The 19,429-nt window shown below is 38.0% G+C and overlaps 1 protein-coding gene and 1 long non-coding RNA gene across 2 annotated transcripts in view; one reads left to right on the plus strand and one right to left on the minus strand.

Moving 5' to 3' along the window:
• Nucleotides 1–19,429, minus strand: part of LOC143667150 (S-adenosyl-L-methionine-dependent tRNA 4-demethylwyosine synthase TYW1) — a 275,466-nt gene that overhangs the window by 171,172 nt on the left and 84,865 nt on the right. The window lies entirely within an intron of this gene.
• The window catches only part of LOC143667153 (uncharacterized), a 62,492-nt gene continuing 45,606 nt past the window's right edge, over nucleotides 2,544–19,429 (plus strand). Inside the window, exons 1-2 of the long non-coding RNA XR_013167899.1 lie at nucleotides 2,544–2,617; nucleotides 2,697–2,768. This is a non-coding gene — a long non-coding RNA (uncharacterized LOC143667153). The remainder of the gene's footprint in view (nucleotides 2,618–2,696; nucleotides 2,769–19,429) is intronic.

The following is a 19,429-nucleotide window of genomic DNA, read 5'->3' on the forward strand; positions in this document are numbered from 1 at the left end:
CTAGAAAACCCATAAAGAATAAAATAAAGGTAAAATTATTGAATAATTGTCCCTTCTACATTGCTATTGATCTTGAACCATTATCTGCATCATTTTACTTAATCCCTCATAAGAAATAAAAAGTGTAAAAAGAAGCACAATACTTGAAACCTTGAGTAGGGCATGAGATTTTCTAAGTTTGTCCAGAGTGATGCCCCGATAAATCTTAGAGTGATTTGAACAGTGAATAAAAAAGTATTTGCAAAGGGCGGGCCGCGGTGGCTCAGCGGGCAAAGTGCTTGCCTGCTATGCCGGAGGACCTCGGTTCGATTCCCGGCCCCAGCCCATGTAACGAAAACGGAGAAACAGAATACAATAAAACAAGAAAATGTTTAAAAATGTTTCCCTTTCTTCCTTCCTTCCTTCCTTCTATCCTTCCTTCCTTCTCTCTGTCTTTCCTTTGAAGAAAAAAAAAAAAAAAAAAAAAAAAAAAAAAAAAAAGTATTTGCAAAGTCCCGTTGGGGGAATGGTGAGAAACGGGGGAAAAAAAAGTAGTACAATAATCTCAAGAACCAATGACCTGAAAAGAACAAATTTCTTTGCATAACAGAATCACCTGATCTTCAAAATGCTAGTTACTAGGTTTTATAAAGACTCTCATAAATGATATTAGCATCTTTATCAAAAACAACCCCACTCAGGACAGCCAAAGCAATAGGCTGAGTCCCCAATTTTGGGGTGTGTTCATATGAAACTTAACCCCACAAAGGATATGTCAAGCCTACTTGGAATTAGGTCTAAGAGTCACCCCCAAGAGAACCTCTTTTGTTGCTCAGATGTGGCCTCTCTTCTCCAACCAACACAACAAGCAAACTCACTGCCCTCCCCCTGGCTATGTGGGACTTGACTCCCAGGGGTGTGGACCCTCCAGGCAACATGGGACAGAAATTCTAGAATGAGCTGGGACTCAGCATCAAGGGATTGAGAAAACCTTCTCAACCAAAACGGAGAAGAGCAAAATGAGTCAAAATAAAGTGTCAATGGCTGAGAGATTCCAAACAGAGTCGAGAGGTTATTCTGGAGGTTATTCTTATGCATTAAATAGATATCACCCAGTCAAGATGCAATGGAGAGGCTGGAGGAAACTGCCTGAAAATGTACAGCTATGTTCCAGTAGCCATGTTTCTTGAAGATGATTGTATAATGATACAGTTTTCACAATGTGACTGTGTGATTGTGAAAACCTTGTGTTTGATGCTCCTTTTACCTACCTTATCAATAGACAAGCAAAACACATGGAATAAAAATAATAATAGGGGGAACAAATGTTAAAATAAATTTAGATTGAAATGCTAGTGATCAATGAAAGGCAGAGGTAAGGGGTATGGTATGTATGAATGTTTCTCTGTTGTCTTTTTATTTGTTTTTTTGAATTGATGTAAATGTTCTAAGAACTGACCATGATGATGAATGTGCAACTATGTGATGATATTGTGAATTACTGATTATACATGTAGAACAGAATAATCATATGTTAAGAATGCTTGTGTTCATTTGTTGTTCTATCTTTTTTTAATTAATTAAAAAAATTTAAAAAAACACTCAAAAATTATTCTTTATTGTTAGAGGTGAAAGATAAGGAGACTATAGGAAAAAGAAGAGTTACAAGTGGTAAGTGGAGACAGGAGCAAACAGACTTATCAGGATACTCAACAGATTTCAATTATCATCTGCAGTTGTACCATCACTTTGTAAGGCCACCATATATATCCACAGTAGTGGGTCTCAAAGTGTTCTTCCCAGATCAAGAGCATCAACATCTCCAAAAACCCTATTAGAAATGCACATTCTTGGCCATGACCCCAGACTGAATGAATCAGAATTTCTAGGTAAGGAACCCAACACTCTACATTTCAACAAGCCCTCCATATGATTCTAATGAATGCTAACTTTGAAAACAGTGCTCTCCAATAAAGTCAAATAACTTTTAAATGTGACCCAAAATTGAATCAGGAAGTTCTAGGAAGATGGCAGAGAAGGGTAGGCTGGTTTCATCCCTGCTCCATGAGGCAACAAGAAGAGGGGATAAAAAAACAACTGCAACTGCAGTTGTGGGGAGATGAGTGATTGAAAGGGGTCTTCGGCATTTCATGGGGTGGTGCTGGTAGAACAGATGGGGAGATCATGACAGGGAGAGCAGGGTGAGTCTGTTCAGCCATAGCCCCATTGGGGATGGGCAGCAGCATGCAGGAAAGTACAAACCCAATGGAATGGACTGTCCCTCCAATCCAATCTGGGGAGACCTCCCTGCATGGCTTGGCAGCCAGTAGCACCTATAGGGTTACTTGAACCACACCTAGCCACCCATAGTGAAAAGCCACACCCAATGGGCACCAGGATTGATCAGTACACCAGCTACTCTGACATTTCATTGGGCACTGTGAGTAGCACATGTGCTGAGTACCAGGCACCCCAATCAGCTGCCTCACCAGGCATTATGATTACTTGCTCATGTCGCGCCCCAGGACCAGCTGTCCTGTCGTTGCACATGCCATCTTTCAGCCAGCCACCACAGTCAGGCAAAGGCAGGCCTAAGGGGAGGAGGTTGCTCAAGGGTGACATCCACTGGGAAGAACTGGTAAGTGCAGGCTGGCAAGCTCCCCATCTGCCTAGTTTTTTATTTTAATTTCTTTTTTTTTTTCTCTCTTTTTCTGCAGGGACCAGTCTGAGTTCATTCACAACATATCTTGCAGTGTCTCCCTTTGGCTTTGGGACCTAGTATTACAGAGGTATTTTTTCTTTTGTTTTTCTGGGTGTATGGGCCAGGAGTCAAACCCAAGTCTGACATGTGTTGAGCGGGCATTCTGTCACTGAACTATACATACAACCCTGCGTAGCTTTTAATAGACCCTCAGGTAGAACTGCACCTCCCACATGAGATCCAGGCCTTGGTTTGAGGAGAATTACTGACAAATCAAGTGCAAAAGGGAACCTCCAATGCAAATTCAAGCAAATACAAAACTTTAGACGAGTGAAGGAAACCAACCTACAAAATCACCTTGTTAAGATAATCAAATGCCCCAAACACAAGAGAAAATCACAAAGCATTTGAAGATTCAGGCAGAAATGACAAAATCAAGACACCAGAAGCAACAAAGAATATGGAACAACTACTCAAGGGTATTCATAAAGAAATAAAGGATATCAAGAAGACCCTAGAAGAGGAAGAGGGGCAAGCTGGCAGTATAGTGAGGTGTGGAATTTAGTTCGTCCGCCAGAGCAGCTAGCAAACAGCCAGGAATTTAATGGAATAATTGTCAGGGGGACATCAGTGACTAGACATACATGGTACATGAGTATGGAATGGGTGGAATGGCTGAGATCCCACACAGTCTCCCAAGTATAGCCAATATAATCTACAAATGTCAGGTGACTTCAAATTTCTTATTAGTATTACGGCCCTTGCCCTATGAAAAAATGATCATATAAAGTCTCCCAAGTTGCGGAGGCCGACATCCTTCCCCAAAAGGCGTGGCAGGCTGGCTTCCAAAGGGAAAAAGAAACAGACACTATAAGAAGCAGTGAAGGTAGATCAACCAGGCTCCAACTACAGAATTAATTAACAGATTCAGACTGCTGAAAACACACCCTGAGCACAGATAAACCTGAAATAAGCATGAAAGGAACCAGGAAGTTTCACCCTGGCACAGAGTGGGCACAGCTGATGGGGTGGAGGGGGGGGGAACAAGGCTTTCTGAGTTGGAAATTACAAAATACTAGAAAAGGTCTGGGCCCCAAGAAAATGGCACATACAGCCTGGGGACATGTAGAGCAACTTACCAACTCCAGCTTTTGAATGGCAAACCTGGGGAGGTTGGTTTCAATGTTTCATCCCTCTGTCCTGTAATGACTATGCTTTTTCAGCCTTGAAGCAGTCAGAAGATTCATCATGCAGACATGTCTCAAGATTGAGAAAGAATTATCAAATGAAAGGGAAGAGCTATAACCAAGAAATTATTATTCAAGGGATGATTTTGATACATAATCATTATGTTCCTTTTTGCTTTCTGTTATCTTGGAGGAAACAGAGGGAAATACCTGAAATCCCTAAACTATAATTGAGCTGCTCTGATATTTGAAATTATTGTAAAAGCCCTTCCTTACCTTGTACCTTTGTGACTGGAAGAGATATTACTCCCCTTATATGATCATTTTCTCATAGGGCAGAGGCCCTAATGCCAACAAGAAATTTGAAGTCACATATTAACTAGTTTCAGCCCCTGACATTTGTACGGGGAGATAGATTTTGGGCCACTAGACCATCTGCTCTTCAACTATGCTCCTAGTAATAAACTCTTTCTCTCTTTGAAAAAAAAGATGCACATAGGCAGAGCAACACCCAGAAAAACAAGAGCTGAAAAATTCTGATCAATTAAACAGAAGCTATGCTAGAAGGCTAAATACTTGAACTGAATGCCAAAGAACAGATAAAAGATAAAGCCATGAACAAAAAAGGCACAGGAAAAAGAGTGAAAATGACCTCCCAAATGAACTAATTAAGGAAATCTAATGTCTAGACACCAAGAAAAAATAACGGGTCATATTAGGAACACTGAAGATATGGCTAGTCAAAGGAAGAATATAACATTTCAAATGAGATACAGGAGTTGAAACAACTACTTAAGGATGTTCAAATAGACATGCAAAACCACATTAAAAATCAAGTCATCAAATTGAGGAAAGATATGGCAAAAGAGATGAAGGCGATAAAGAAGACGTTGGGCAAATATAAAGAAGTACTTGAAAGCTTGTAAAACAAATGGGAGAACTTATGGGAATGAAAGGCACAACAGAAGAGATAGAAAAAAAACAATGGAGGCCTACAACAGAAGATCTGAACAGGCAGAAGAAAGGATCAGTGAACTAGAGGACAGAACATCTGAATTACTACACACAAAAGAAAAGACTGGGAAAAGATTGGGAAAATATGAGTAGGGCCTGAGGGAATCAAAGGACAATATGAAGAGAACAAACATACATGTTATGGATGTCTCAGAAGGAGAAATGAAGGGAAAGGGGGCAGTAAAACTAACAGAGGAAATAATTATTAAAAATTTCCCCCCAACACTTATGAAAGACATAAAATTACAAATTCAAGAAGCACAGCATAGCCCAAACACAACAGATCCAAATAGATCTACTCCAAAACATTTACTAATCAGATTATTAAATATCAAAGATGAAGAGAAAATTCTGAAAGCAGCAAGAGAAAAGCAATCCATCACATACAAGGGAAGCTTGATAAGACTATGAGCAGATTTCTCAGAAAAAGACATGGAGGCAAGAAGGTAATGGTATGATAAATTTAAGATTCTGAAAGAGAAAAACTGCCAACCAAGAATTCCATACCCAACAAAACTGTCCTTCAAAACAAGGAGGAGGGATTTTAAATATTTTCAAAAAAGTCACTAAGGGAGTTTCTAAGACACCAGCTTCAAAAAAAAAAAATACTAAAGGGAGCACTACAGGCAGACAGGAAAAAAACAGGAGAGAGAGAGGGGTTTGGAGAAGAGCACAGAAATTAAATACCAGGAAATATAAAATGAGAAAAAAAAAAAAAGATATCACATAAAGACCAAAATGGTAGACGAAAGCACTGCCCTTAGAGTAAACATTAAATGTTAATTAATTAACCACTTCCGCCCTGCTTGTTCTGCGCACGCCATGGCCGGCCTGTGGGCTCCCTCTCAGCTCTCGGGGCCGTGCGGTTTGCACTCATGGTTATTACGCTTCCGGGTCAAGATGGCGGCTTAACAACGTGCTTATTTTAGTTTGTCCTACAGAACAACTACTAAATAACCAGAAACAGTACAGAAGAGCTCCCGGAGCCATGACAGTGACCAGACACAGAGCGTACACCAGTCTGGACCAGCTGGACCAGCTGCAAGCACCCCCCAGAACCGTGAGTTCCCAAAGCTGTGGCGAGCAGCGCGCCTCCCCCACAGGCCGCTTCCCAGAGGGGAAAGGAAAGGACTTTACCAGCAGCAGGAACTGGGCACAATCAAATGCCAATTGTAGAACTAATTAACAAATTCTGACTACCAAAACTAGGCCCCCAGCTTAGGTGAACCTGATCAAAGCGGAGGCTGCTCATTTTTGCCCCGGTGCCAAGGGGGCAGGACTGACAGAAAAAGGGGTGAAAAAAAAGAAGGAAACAGAGGCTTTTGCTGCTGTGTATCTACAAAGCCTGACTTTGGATCTGACTGCCTCTGGATACAGCAGCAGGGCTTCTCAGGCTGCAATTGCCCCAGGCATAGGCAGAAGTGAGCTCTTTTGGGAGCTTATTTGGAGCTTGTGCCTTCCCCAGGGGAGGTGTGAAGCCCCACCCAGGTGGAATCCCTCCATTAAGGAATTCAGACACCAGGGCTTGGTAATTTGAAGCCATTAAAACCAGCCTACAACCTCTCCTCTGTCTCCACCATGCCCCCAGCAGGGAGAGCCAACCAAAGTTAAAGGTACCGCATCATCTTATGCTGGTGGGACCTGCAGTCAGACAAGCGCCACATACTGGGCAGGATAAGAAAAACAGAGCCCAGAGACTTCACAGGAAAGTCTTTCAACCTGCTGGGTCTCACCCTCAGGGAAAACCAATGCAGGTGAATCTTTCCTCCTGATAGGAGGCCAGTTTGGTCTGGGAAAATCTGACTGGGGTCTATAATATCAAAGTAGACCCTCCTTAGGGTGGGGGGGGGGGAAGGCACCATACAAGCAGGGCAAGAAACAAGAAAACAAGAACTGAAAAATTCTCCTCTGTTAAACAAAACTTAAGCTAAAGGTCCAGATAAAGCTAAACGAAATGTCAAAGAACAGACAGACAACAAATTCATCCAGCAAGAAAACCCTAGATAAAAGAAGTGAAAGCAATCTCCAGAATAAACTAATTAAGGTAATTAAATGCCTAGACGCCAGCAAAAAATAACAAATCACACTAGGAAAATTGAAGATATGGCCCAGTCAAAGGAACAAACCAACAATTCAAATGACATACAGGAGCTGAAACAATTAATTCAGAATGTACAAACAGACATGGAAAACCTCATCAAAAACCAAATCAATGAATTGAGGGAGGATATAAAGAAGGCAAGGAAAGAACAAAAAGAAGAAACTGAAAGTCTGAAAAAACAAATCACAGAACTTATGGGAATGAAAGACACAGTAGAAGAGATGAAAAAAATAATGGAAAACTACAATGATAGATTTCGAGAGACAGAACATAGGATTTCTGAACTGGAGGACGGAACCTCTGAAATATGACAAGAAACAGAAACTATAGGGAAAAAAAATGGAAAAATATGAGCAGGGATCAGGGAATTGAAAGACAATATGAAGCACACGAATATACATGTTGTGGGTGTCCCAGAAGGAGAAGAGAAGGGAAAAGGAGGAGAAAAACTAATGGAGGAAATTATCACTGAAAATTTCCCAACTCTTATGAAAGACTTAAAATTACAGATCCAAGAAGTGCAGCATACCCCAAAGAGAATAGATCCAAATAGACGTTCTCCAAGACACTTACTAGTCAGAATGTCAGAGGTCAAAGAGAAAGAGAGGATCTTGAAAGCAGCAAGAGAAAAGCAATCCATCACATACAAGGGAAGCCCAATAAGACTATGCGCAGATCTCTCAGCAGAAACCATGGAGGCAAGAAGACAGTGGGATAATATATTTAAATTATTAAAAGAGAAAAACTGCCAACCAAGAATTCTATATCCAACAAAATTATCCTTCAAAAATGAGGGCGAAATTAAAACATTTTCAGACAAAAAATCACTGAGAGAATTTGTGACCAAGAGACCAGCTCTGTAAGAAATACTAAAGGGAACACTAGAGACAGATACAAAGACAGAAGAGAGAGGTGGAGAAGCGTGTAGAAAGGAAGACTATGAATAAAGGTAAAAAGAAGGAAAATTAGATATGACATATAAAATCCAGAAAGCAAAATAGTAGAAGAAAGTACTACCCATGCAGTAATAACACTGAATGTTAATGGATTAAACTCTTCAATCAAGAGACATAGTCTGGCATATGCTGTCTCTTCTCAAAGGACATGAGGGCAAGGACACAAATGGACATTTACACACCAATGTTTACAGCAGCATTAGTAACAATTACCAAGAGATGGAAACAGCCAAAATGTCCATCAACAGATAGCTGGCAAAACAAACTGTGACATTTACATAAGATGGAATATTATGCAGCTGTAAGACAGAATAAAGTTATGAAGTATGTAACAACATGAATGGACCTTAAGGACATTATGCCGAGTGTGAGTAGCCAGAAACAAAAGGACAAATACTGTATGGTCTCACTGAAATGAAGAGACATTAGTGAATAAACTTGGAATATTTCCTTGGTAACAGAGACCATCAGGAGATAGAAATAGGGTAAGATATTGGGTAATTGGAGCTGAAGGGATACAGACTGTGCAACAGGACTGAATATAAAAACTCAGAAATGGATAGCACAATATTACCTAACTGTAATACAATTATGTTAAAACACTGAATGAAGCTGCATATGAAAATGATAGAGGGAGGAGGGCTGGGGCATAAATGAAATCACAAAGAAAGATAGATGATAAAGATTGAGATGGTGTAACCTAGGAATGCCTAGAGTGTATAATGATAGTGACTAAATGTACAAATTTAAAAAACATTTTTGCATGAGGAAGAACAAAAGAATGTCATTACTGCAGTGTGCTGAATATAGATGGTACTTAATATTTTTAAATTTCAACTAATGTGTGAGAAAAAGCAAAAAATGTTTATTTGGTACAGATCTATACTTTGACTAGTGCATCTCCTAATATAACTTATGTAGATAGTTGATTGAACACCTTAGGTACATGGAACTTTGTATAGGACATGAGATTTTGTTGGTTTGTCCAGGTGATGCCCTGATGAATCCCAGAGTCATTTGATCAGTGAGGGGAAAAGTATTTGCAAAGTCCCCTTCGGGGAATGGTGAGAACAGGGGAAAACTCAACTTCCCCAAGTTGAATTCTTGATATTCTCACAAGCAGTGTGGACAACCAAAGCTATAGGCTGAGCTCCCAGTCTTGGGGTTTGTTCATATGAAACTTAACCCCACAGGGGATAGGTCAAGCCTACTTAAAATTAAGCCTAAGAGTCACCCCCAAGAGAACCTCTTTTGTTGCTCAGATGTGGCCTCTCTCTCCAGCCAACACAGCAAGCAGACTCAACACTCTCCCCCTGTCTATGTGGGACATGACTACCAGGGGTGTGGATCTTCCTGGCAGCGTGGGACAGAAATCCCAGAATGAGCTGAGATTCAGCATCAAGGGATTGAGAAAACCTTCTCGACCAAAAGGGGGAAGAGTGAAATGAGACAAAGTGTCAATGGCTGAGAGATTCCAAACAGAGTTGAGAGGTTATCCTGGAGGTTATTCTTAAGCATTAAGTAGATATTACCTTGTTATCCAAGATGTAATGGAGAGGCTGGAGGGAACTGCCTGAAAATGTAGAGCTGTGTTCCAGTAGCCATTTTTCTTGATGATGATTGTATAATGATATAGCTTTCACAATGTGACTGTGTGATTGTGAAAACCTTGTGTCCGATGCTCCTTTTATCTACCTTGTCAACAGATGAAAGGAACATATGGAATAAAAATAAATAATAGGGGGAAAATGTTAAAATAGATTTAGTTTGAAATGCTAGTGATCAACAAAAGGGATCAGTAAGGGGTATGGCCTGTAAAATTTTTTTTTTCTGTTTGTTTTATTTTTCTATTATCTTTTTATTTCTTTTTCTGAATTGCTGCTAATGTTCTGGGAAATGATCATGATGATGAATATGCAACCATGTGATGATATTGTGAATTGCTGAGTACATGTGTTGGGAATGTTTGTTTCTTGTAATTTTTTTTAATTAATAAAAAATTTTTTTAAATGTTAATTAATTAAACTCCCCAATCAAAAGACAAAGATTGGCAGAATGGATTAAAAATCAAGACCCATCTATACGCTGTCTAAAAGAGACTCATTTTATCTTATTTACTTATTTATTTTGCATGGGCAGGCATCAGAAATCAAACCTGTGTCTCCGGCATGGCAAGTGAGAACTCTGCCTGCTGAGTCACCATGGCCCACCCTAAAAGAAACGCATTTTAGACCCAAGGACAAAAACAGATTGAAAGTGTAAGGTTGGGAAAAGATACTTCATGCAAACAAAAACCAGAAAAGAGTGGGGGTAGCTATAAAAATATCTGACAAATTAGATAACAAATATAAGACAATTAAAAGAGATAGAAAGGACACTCTGTATTAATAAAAGGAACAATTAACCAAGAAGACATAAAAATGATGAATGCTAATGCACCAAGCCAGAGTGCCCCAAAATACATGAAAACACTGCCAACACTTAAGGGAGTAGTAGATATCTCCACAATAATAGTTAGAGATTTCAATTCACCACTCCCACCAATGGACAGAACATCTAGACAGAGGTTCAATAAGGAAACAGAAATTTTGAATAATATAATAAATGAACTAGCCTTGGACAGTTACAGAACATTACACCCCAACAGCAGGATACAGATTTTTCTCAAGTGCTCGTGGAACATTCTCAAGGATAGACCTTATGCCAGGCCACCAAGCAAGTCTCAATAAATTTTAAAAGACTGTAACTATACAAAACACTTTCTCAGATCATAATGAAATGAAGTTGCAAATCATAACAAGCAAAGGGACAGAAAATTCACAAATATGAGGAGGCTAAACAACATTCTTTACAGTGGGTAAAAGAAGAAATTACAAGAGAAATCAGTAAATATCCTAAGGCAAATGAAAATGAGGACAGTATATCAAAACTTATGGGATGCAGTAAAGGTGGTGCTAAGAGGGAAATTTATTGTCCTAAATGCCTTTACTGAAAAAGAAGAAAAAGCAAAAATTGAGGAATTAACTGTTCACCTGGAAGAACTAGAGAAAGAACAACAAAGAGACACCAAAAGCAAACAGAAGGAAAGAAATAACAAAGATTTGAGAAGAAATAAATTAATCTGAGAATATGAAAACAACAGAGAAAATCAACAAAACCAGAAGGTGGTTGTTCTAGCTTGCAAGCTGCCAGAATGTGATATACTAGAAATGGAATAGCTTTTAAAAAGGGGAATTTATTAAGTTGCAATTTTACATGTCCTAAGTTTACATGAAAACGTCCAAACCTAAGGCATCCAGGGAAAGATACCTTGGTTCAAGAAGGCCAGTGAAGTTCAGGGTTTCTCTCTCAGCTGGAAGGCCACATGGCAAAGTCTGCTAACTTTCTCTCCAACTTTCTTGTTTCATTAAGCTCCCCCAGGAGCATTTTCCTTCTTCATCTCCAAAGGTCTCTGGCTGCACAGGCTCTCAAGCTTCTTCCAAAATAGTTCTCTCTTAAAGGGCTCCAGTAAGCAACCCCACCTTGAATGTGTGGAGACACATCTCCATGGAAACCATCCAATCAAAAGTTACCACACTCAATTGGGTGGGTCATATCTCCATGGGAACAATGAAAAAGCTCTCACTCAGCAATACTGAATGAGGATTAAAGGATATGGCTTTTCTGGGGTACATCACAGATTCAAATCGGGACATTAGCTCTTTGACAACATCAATAAAATCGATGGACCCTTAGCTAGGCTGATGAAAAAAAATAAGAGAGAGGATGCAAATAAATAATACCAGAAATGGGAGAAAGGACATAACCATTGACCCCACAAAAATAAATGAAGTAATAACAGGATATTATGAGCAACTATACGCTTATAAATTAGACAATGCAGAAGAAATAGACAGCTTCCTAGAAAAGTACAAACAACCAAAATCAACTCAAGAAGAAACAGACAACCTAACAAACCAATCACAAGTAAAGAGACTGAATCAATCATCAAAAAGCTTCCAAAAAAGAAAAGCCCAGAACCAGACGGCTTCACATGTGAATTCTAATAATCACTCAAGAAAGAATTAGCAGCAATCCTGCTTAAATGTTCCAAAAAAATTGAAGAAAACAGAAAGCTACCAAGCTCATCCTACGAAGCCAACATCACCCTACCAAAGCCAGACAAGACCAATCTCCTTGATGAATACAGTTGCAAAGCTCTTCAATAAAATACTTGCAAATTGATTCCAGCAGCACATTAAAAGAATTATCCACGATGAACAAGTGGGATTTATTCGAGGTATTGAATGCTGGTTCAAGATATGAAAAATTAATCAATACCATACATCATATCAATGAACCAAAGCGGAATAACCACAAGATCATTTTAATTGATTCCGAGAAGCCATTTGACAAAATTCAACATCCTTCTTGATGAAAACACTTCAAAGGATATGAATGGAAGGGAACTTACAAAACATAATAAAAGGAATATATGAGAAACCCACAGCTAGTATCATCCTTAATGCAGAAAGACTGAAAGCTTTCCCTCTAAGATCAGGAATAAGATAAGGATGCATACTGTCACCACTGCTATTCAACATTGTGCTGGAAATTCTAGCCAGAGCAATTAGACAAGAAAAAGAAATAAAAGGCATCTAAATTGGAAAGGAAGAAGTAGAACTCTCACTGTTTGTAGATGACATACTATGTCGAAAATACAAAAAAATCTATACAGCAAAGCTACCGGAGCCAATAAATGAGTACAGCAGAGTGGCAGGGTACAAGCTCAACACTCAAAAATCAGTAGTGTTTTTATACACTAGTAGTGAGCAATCTAAAGAGGAACTCAAGAAAAAAATCTCATTTACAACAGCAATCAAAAGAATCAAATACTTAGGAATAAACATAAACAAGGCCATAAAAAAACCAATACACAGAAAACGACAAGAAATCGCTAAAATAAATCAAAGAAGCCTAAATAAATGGAAGGGCATACCATTTTCATGGACTGGAAGAAAAAACATAGTTAAATTGTCAATTATTCCCAAACTGATTTATAGATTCAATGTAATATCAATTAAAATCCCAACAACTTATTTTGCAGAAATAGAGCAACCAATAGCCAAATTGTTTGGAAGGGTGGGTGCCCCAAATAGCTAAAAAAAAAATAGCTTGAGAAAGAAGAACGGAGTAAGATATCTCACACTACCTGACTTTAAAGCATGTTACAAATCTACAGTGGTCAAAACAGCATGGTACTGGCATAAAGATAGATATATTAACCAATGGCATCAAATTGAGTGTTCAAAAATAGACCCTTTCATCTAGAGAGCTGATCTTTGATAAGGTGGTCAAGACAACCCAACTGAGACATGCAGCCTCTTCAACAAATGGTGGCTGGAAAACTGGATATCCACTGGGAAAACAATGAAAGAGAATGCATATCTTATACCTTACACAAAAATTTACTCAAAATGAATCAAAGCCCCAAACATTAGAGCTAAGCCATAATACTTTTAGAAAAGAAAAGCAGAGAAATATCTTATAAATCTTGTGATAGGAGATGGTTTCCCAGATCTTACACTTAAAGCATGAGCAATAAAAAAATAAAAATTTAAAAAATTTAAAAAACAGATAAATTCTGGGGAGCTCCTTAAAACTAAACACTTTTGTGCATCAAAGAACTTTGTCAGGAAAGTAAAATGACAGCCTACTCTATGGGAGAAAATAATTGGAAATGACATATCAGATAAGGGCTTAATATCCAGAATATATAAAGAGATTCTACAACTCAACAACAACAAAAAATTTTTTAATTGGCAAAAAACATGAACAGACACTTTTCAGAAGAAGAAATACAAACGTCTAAAAAGCACATGAAAAGATGCTCAACTTCACTGGATATTAGGGTAATGTAAATCAAAACAATAATGGGATATCATCTCACACCTACTAGAATGGCCATTATAAAAAAAAAAAAAAACAGAAAATAACAAGTGCTGGAGAAGATGTGGAGAAAGATGCACACTTATTCAAGGTTGGTGGGAATGCAGAATGGTGCAACCGCCCTGAAAGGCAGTTTGGCATTATAGAACCTAAGTATAGAATTGCTATATGATTCAGCAATCCCATTACTAGGTATATACTCACAGGAACTGAAGGCAAGGACACAAACAGACATTTCCACACCGATGTTCATAGCAGCATTATTCATCATTGCCAAGTGATGTAAACAGCCCATGTCCCATCAATGGACAAGTGGCTAAACAAGCTGTGGTGTATACATACGGTGGAATAGTATGTAGTTGTTAGACGGAATAAAGTCATGAAGCATATAACACTGTGGATGAACCCTGAGGACATTATGCTGAGCAAAATTAGCCAGAAACAAAAGGACAAATACTTTATGGTCTCACTGATATGAACTAACATTAATGAGTGAACTTTGAAAGTTAAAGTTAATACCACAGGTTATATCAGGAGATAAAAAGAGGGTAGAGAGATTGGGCATTTGGTGTTGAAGGAGTACAGAATGTGCAGGACTGATTGTAAACATCCAGAAATGGGGAGCACAATACTATCAGGTAGCACAATAATATAAGTACACTGAATGAAACTGTGAGCATAGTTGAGGGAGAAGGGCTCGGGGCACATATGGACACCAGAAGGAAAGACAGAGGATAAAGACTAAGATTATATTACTTAGCAATGCCTACAGTGGTCAATGATGGTGATGAAATGAACAAATATAAGAACATTTTTGCATAAGAGAGAACAAATGAATGTCAAAAATTGCAAGTTGTTGAAAATGAAATGAAATACATGAAAAAATACAAACAATGCAAACCAGGGTCTACAGTTAAAAGTAATACTGCAATATGTTTCCACTGAATGTAACAATGTTAATATGCCAAAATTAAATGCGAATAAGCAGAGGGAGCGATATGGGATTCTTTACAGAAAAGGAAATGTTCTCATACAGATTGTGGTGGCAAAGCATGACTATGTGATTATATCAGGAAATATTGATTATTTACTTAGGTTGGACTGTATGACATACAAGTAAAACTGTTAAAAAAAAATTAACAGAGATTCCCAGTGCTGGCTCATGCAAAAAAAAAAAAAATACATAAAAATTAACAGAGAGATACAAGTGGTGGAGAAAAAGCTGTATGTATTCACAGTTGGTAGGGAAGCAGAGTGGTATAGCCTCTCTGGAGGGCACTGTGTCTCCACAGGAGCTTAGGGGTGATGTTGCCATATAATCCTGCAACCCCATTGTTAGGTATACTTATGGGAACTGAGAGTGGGACAGGAATGGATATTTATACTCTGGTGTTTATGGTGGCAGTGTTCAAAATTTGCAGTGGATAGAGGTAGCCTAAGGGCACATCAATTGAGGAATGAAAGGGGGAACTCTGGTATATACATACAATGGACTACTGAGCAGCAGCAAGAAGGAATGAATTTATGAGGCAGGAAGCTAGGTGAATGAACCTTGAGGACAGTATGACAAATGGAATGTCAGAAACAAAAAGACAAATATTATCTTATCATGCCTCACTCATATGAATTAATTTTAATACACAAACTCGAAGAATTGAAGTCAAGAGCATGGGTTATCAGGTGGGGCCTATTATAAAGGTTCCTAGGTCATTAGCTCTTACAGCAGTCACATCTATCCCCAAGTTGTAACTGTTATTTCTGTTAATTCTGAAATGCTGAGCTATTTGTGTAAACATGGTTATACCCTGGAACTTCGGGTATTTGTGTAAGACCTGAAACAGAGTTAGATCTGTGAAGCTATGAAAGTCAGCATTACCCTCTACAGTAACTGTTTAAAAAGCTGAAGAAGTGGGAGGGCCACGGTGGCTCAGCAGGTAAGAATGCTTGCCTGCCATGCCCGAGGACCGAGGTTCGATTCCCGGTGCCTGCCCATTTAAAAAAAAATAAATAAATAAAGCTGAAGAAGTGATCATAGTTCCATTAGAAGTCTGATCTGGACAGGTTTAAGGTAAACCAGAATAGAGAGAGGGTAAAGGGACGATATGGTCTATATTTTAGAACTTCAACTTCTGCCTGAGACCAAAGGAAGAGATGTTTACTTAATATAAATGTATAGTTTTGGAAGTGCTGGTTTGGCTTGTATGGTCAGTTTATTTCAACACAGTGACTGCATGGTATCTTAGATAGGGAGTGAGATTTTATTGGTTCCTACAGGTTTGTGTGATGCCCTGATATATCCCAGAGTAATTTGGGGGAAAAATAAAGAAGTATTTGCAAAGTTCCTTTAGGGAAGAAAGGAGGAAATATTAAAATCCCTAACCTGGAAAATTCCTGATATTCTCACAAGCAGTAGGGACAATCAATTCAATAAGCCAAACCGTCAATCTTGGGACTCGCCCCTATGAAACTTTTTCATGAAAAGAAGCTAAGCCTACTTATAATTATGACTAAAAGTCACCCCTCAAAATACATCTTTGTTGCTCACGTGTGGCCTTTCTCTCTCTCTCTAAGTCAGCTCAGCAGGTGAGCTCACTGCCTTTCCCACTACATTAGCTATGACTCACAAGGGCGTTAATCCGGGAGCCTTGAACCTTGAAGATGACTGTATGACTATATAGCTTTTACAGTGTAACCATGTAATTGTGAAAATCTTGAGGCTGATGCTCCCTTTATCCAGCGTATGGACAGATCACTTAAAAAATAAGGACAAAAATAATTAAATAATTGGGTTGGGATAAGGGGTGAAAAAAACTGGATAGACTGAAATACTTGTGGTCAATGAGAGGGATGGGTAAGGGGTATGGGATATATGGAGTTTTCCTTTTTATTTCTTTTTCTGGAGTGATGCAAATATTCTAAAAATGATTATGGTGATGAATACACAATGATGAGATGACAAAAAAACTGAATGTGGTGATGAACTATGATGTGATACTGTGAGCCTTCGATTATGTACTTTGGATAGATTTTAAGCTATGTGAATATATCTCAACAAAATCATATTTCAAACAAGTCACTAGAATAGCATACGGAAGAATTTGAAAGGTTAAAAGAAAAATAGCAGATCTCACAGAGATCAAAAATACTATAGGCCAAATTAGAAATCTATTAGAGACACATGATAGATTCAAAGAAGGAGAAGGAAGACTAAGTGAGCTAGAATACAGAAAAATAGAACTAGAGCACACAAAAGAACAAATGGCAAGAAAGGTGGGATAAATGGAAATAGATCTCAGGGAAATGATAGATAACGAAAAACACGCAAATATAAGAATCACTGGTGTCTAAGAAGAAGAGAAGACTAAAGGGCAAGCAAGTGCAGTTGAAGATAAAATCGGGGAAAACTCCCCAACTCTTATAAAAGACATAAATATGCAAATCAAAGAGGCCCAAGGAACCCCAAATAGAATAAGTCCAAATAAGCCTACTCCAAGGCACATTCTAGTCAGAGATTTAAATGTTGAAGAGAAGCAGAAAGTCCTGAGGGCAACATGAGAAAAGCAATCTACTACATATGAGGGAAAGCACATAAGACTGGATTCAGACTACTCAACAGGCAGCATGGAGGCGAGAAGGTAATGATATGAACAAGAAAGAGTTCCAGCCAAGAATTCCTTATATAGTCAAGTTGTCATTCACAATTGAGAAAGAGATTAAAATCTTCAAAGAAAAAGACTGAGAAAACTAGTCAATAAGAGACCTGCCCTGCAAGAAATACTAAAGGGAGTCCTTTTAGCTAATCAAAAAGACAGGAGAGGGAGATCTGGAGGAGAGCACCAAATTGAAGAGTACCAATAAGAGGAATTTAAAGCATAAAAAAGGAGAGAGGGAAAGAATATATAGATCTGACAAATAAAAACTAAAGGATAAGATGGCATAATCAAAAACTGCTTTTACAGTAAAAATTTTGAATGTTTTCAGACTAAATACACCAATTAAAAGATACAGAATGGTGGAATAGATTAAAAACTATAAACCATCTATACACTGTTTACAAGAGATGCATCTTAGACCCAAGGACACAAATCGATTGAAAGCAAAAGGATGGAAAAAAGATGTTCTATGCAAGTGTTATCAAAAGAAAGCAGGAATGGTTACGCTAACATCAGATAAAATAGACTTTAAATACAAAGAAGTCATTAGAGACAAAGAAGGACAGAGCAAAAGGGCCAATTCACCAAGAAGAAATAACAATCGTAAATGTTTATACTCTCAATCAAGGAATTCCAAAATACATGAGGCAGAACTGACAAAACTGAGGAGAGCAATAGAAATTTCAACAATAATAGTGCGTGACCTCAATATACCCATCTCATCTATACACAGAAAAAACAGACAGAGGAACAAGGAAATAGAGAATTTAAACAATGTGATAAATGAATTAGACCTAATAGTCATATATAGATCACTACACACAAAAACAACAGGATATATCTTCTCTAGTACTGATGAAACATTCTCCACAATAGATCATATACTAGGATGCAAAACATGTCTTTATGAATTTAATAAGATTGAAATTATCCAAAGCACAATCACTAACCACAACTGAATGAAGACGGAAATGAATAATTACCGAAGAAATAGAACTTTCACAAATATATGGAGATTAAACAACACACTCTTAAATACTCAGTGGGTCAAAGATGAAATTGCCAGAAAAATCAGGAGATGAATGAAATGTGTGAATACAACATATGAGAACATATGGGATGCAGCAAGAGCCGTGCTGAGTGGGAAATTTATTGCTCTAAATGGCCATATCAAAAAAGAATAAAAAGCAAAAATCAAGGACTTAATTGCTCACCTAGAAAAATTACAGTAAGAATAGCAAACTAACCCTAAAGCAAATAAAAGAAGAGAAATTAAAAAGATTAAAGGAGAAATAAACAAACTGGAGAATAATAAAACAATACAAAGAATCAACAAAACCAAAAATGGTTCGAGAAAATCAATAAAATCGATGTACCCCAAGCTACGCTGGAAAAGAAAAAAAGAGAGAGGACACAAGTAAACAAAATCAGAAACAAGAAGGAGGTCATCACCATGGTTCCTGAAGAAATTTTAAAAATCAGAAGAGAATACTATGAAGAACTATATGCCAACAGACTAGACAACTCAGAGGACATGGTCAAATTCCTAGAAACACATGAACTACCTACACACACTCAAGAAGAATGAGAAGATCTCAACAAGCCAAACACAAGGATTCAAGTAGTCATCAAAAATATTCCTACAAAGAAGACCTCAGGGCCTAACAGCTTCACAGAAGAATTTCATCAAACATTCCAAAAAGAACTAACACCAATCTTACTCATACTCTTCAAAAAAAAAGTAAAGGAAAAAGGAACACTACCTAACTCATTTTATGAAGCTAACATCATTCTAATACTAAAACTGGATAAAGGCATTACAAGAAAGGAAAACTATAGAATGATCTCCCTAATTAATGAACACAGAAGCAAAAATCCCCAACAAAATACTAGCAAATCAAATCCAAGGA

This window comes from Tamandua tetradactyla, chromosome 23, assembly GCF_023851605.1.
Source record: "Tamandua tetradactyla isolate mTamTet1 chromosome 23, mTamTet1.pri, whole genome shotgun sequence".
NCBI lineage: Eukaryota > Metazoa > Chordata > Mammalia > Pilosa > Myrmecophagidae > Tamandua > Tamandua tetradactyla.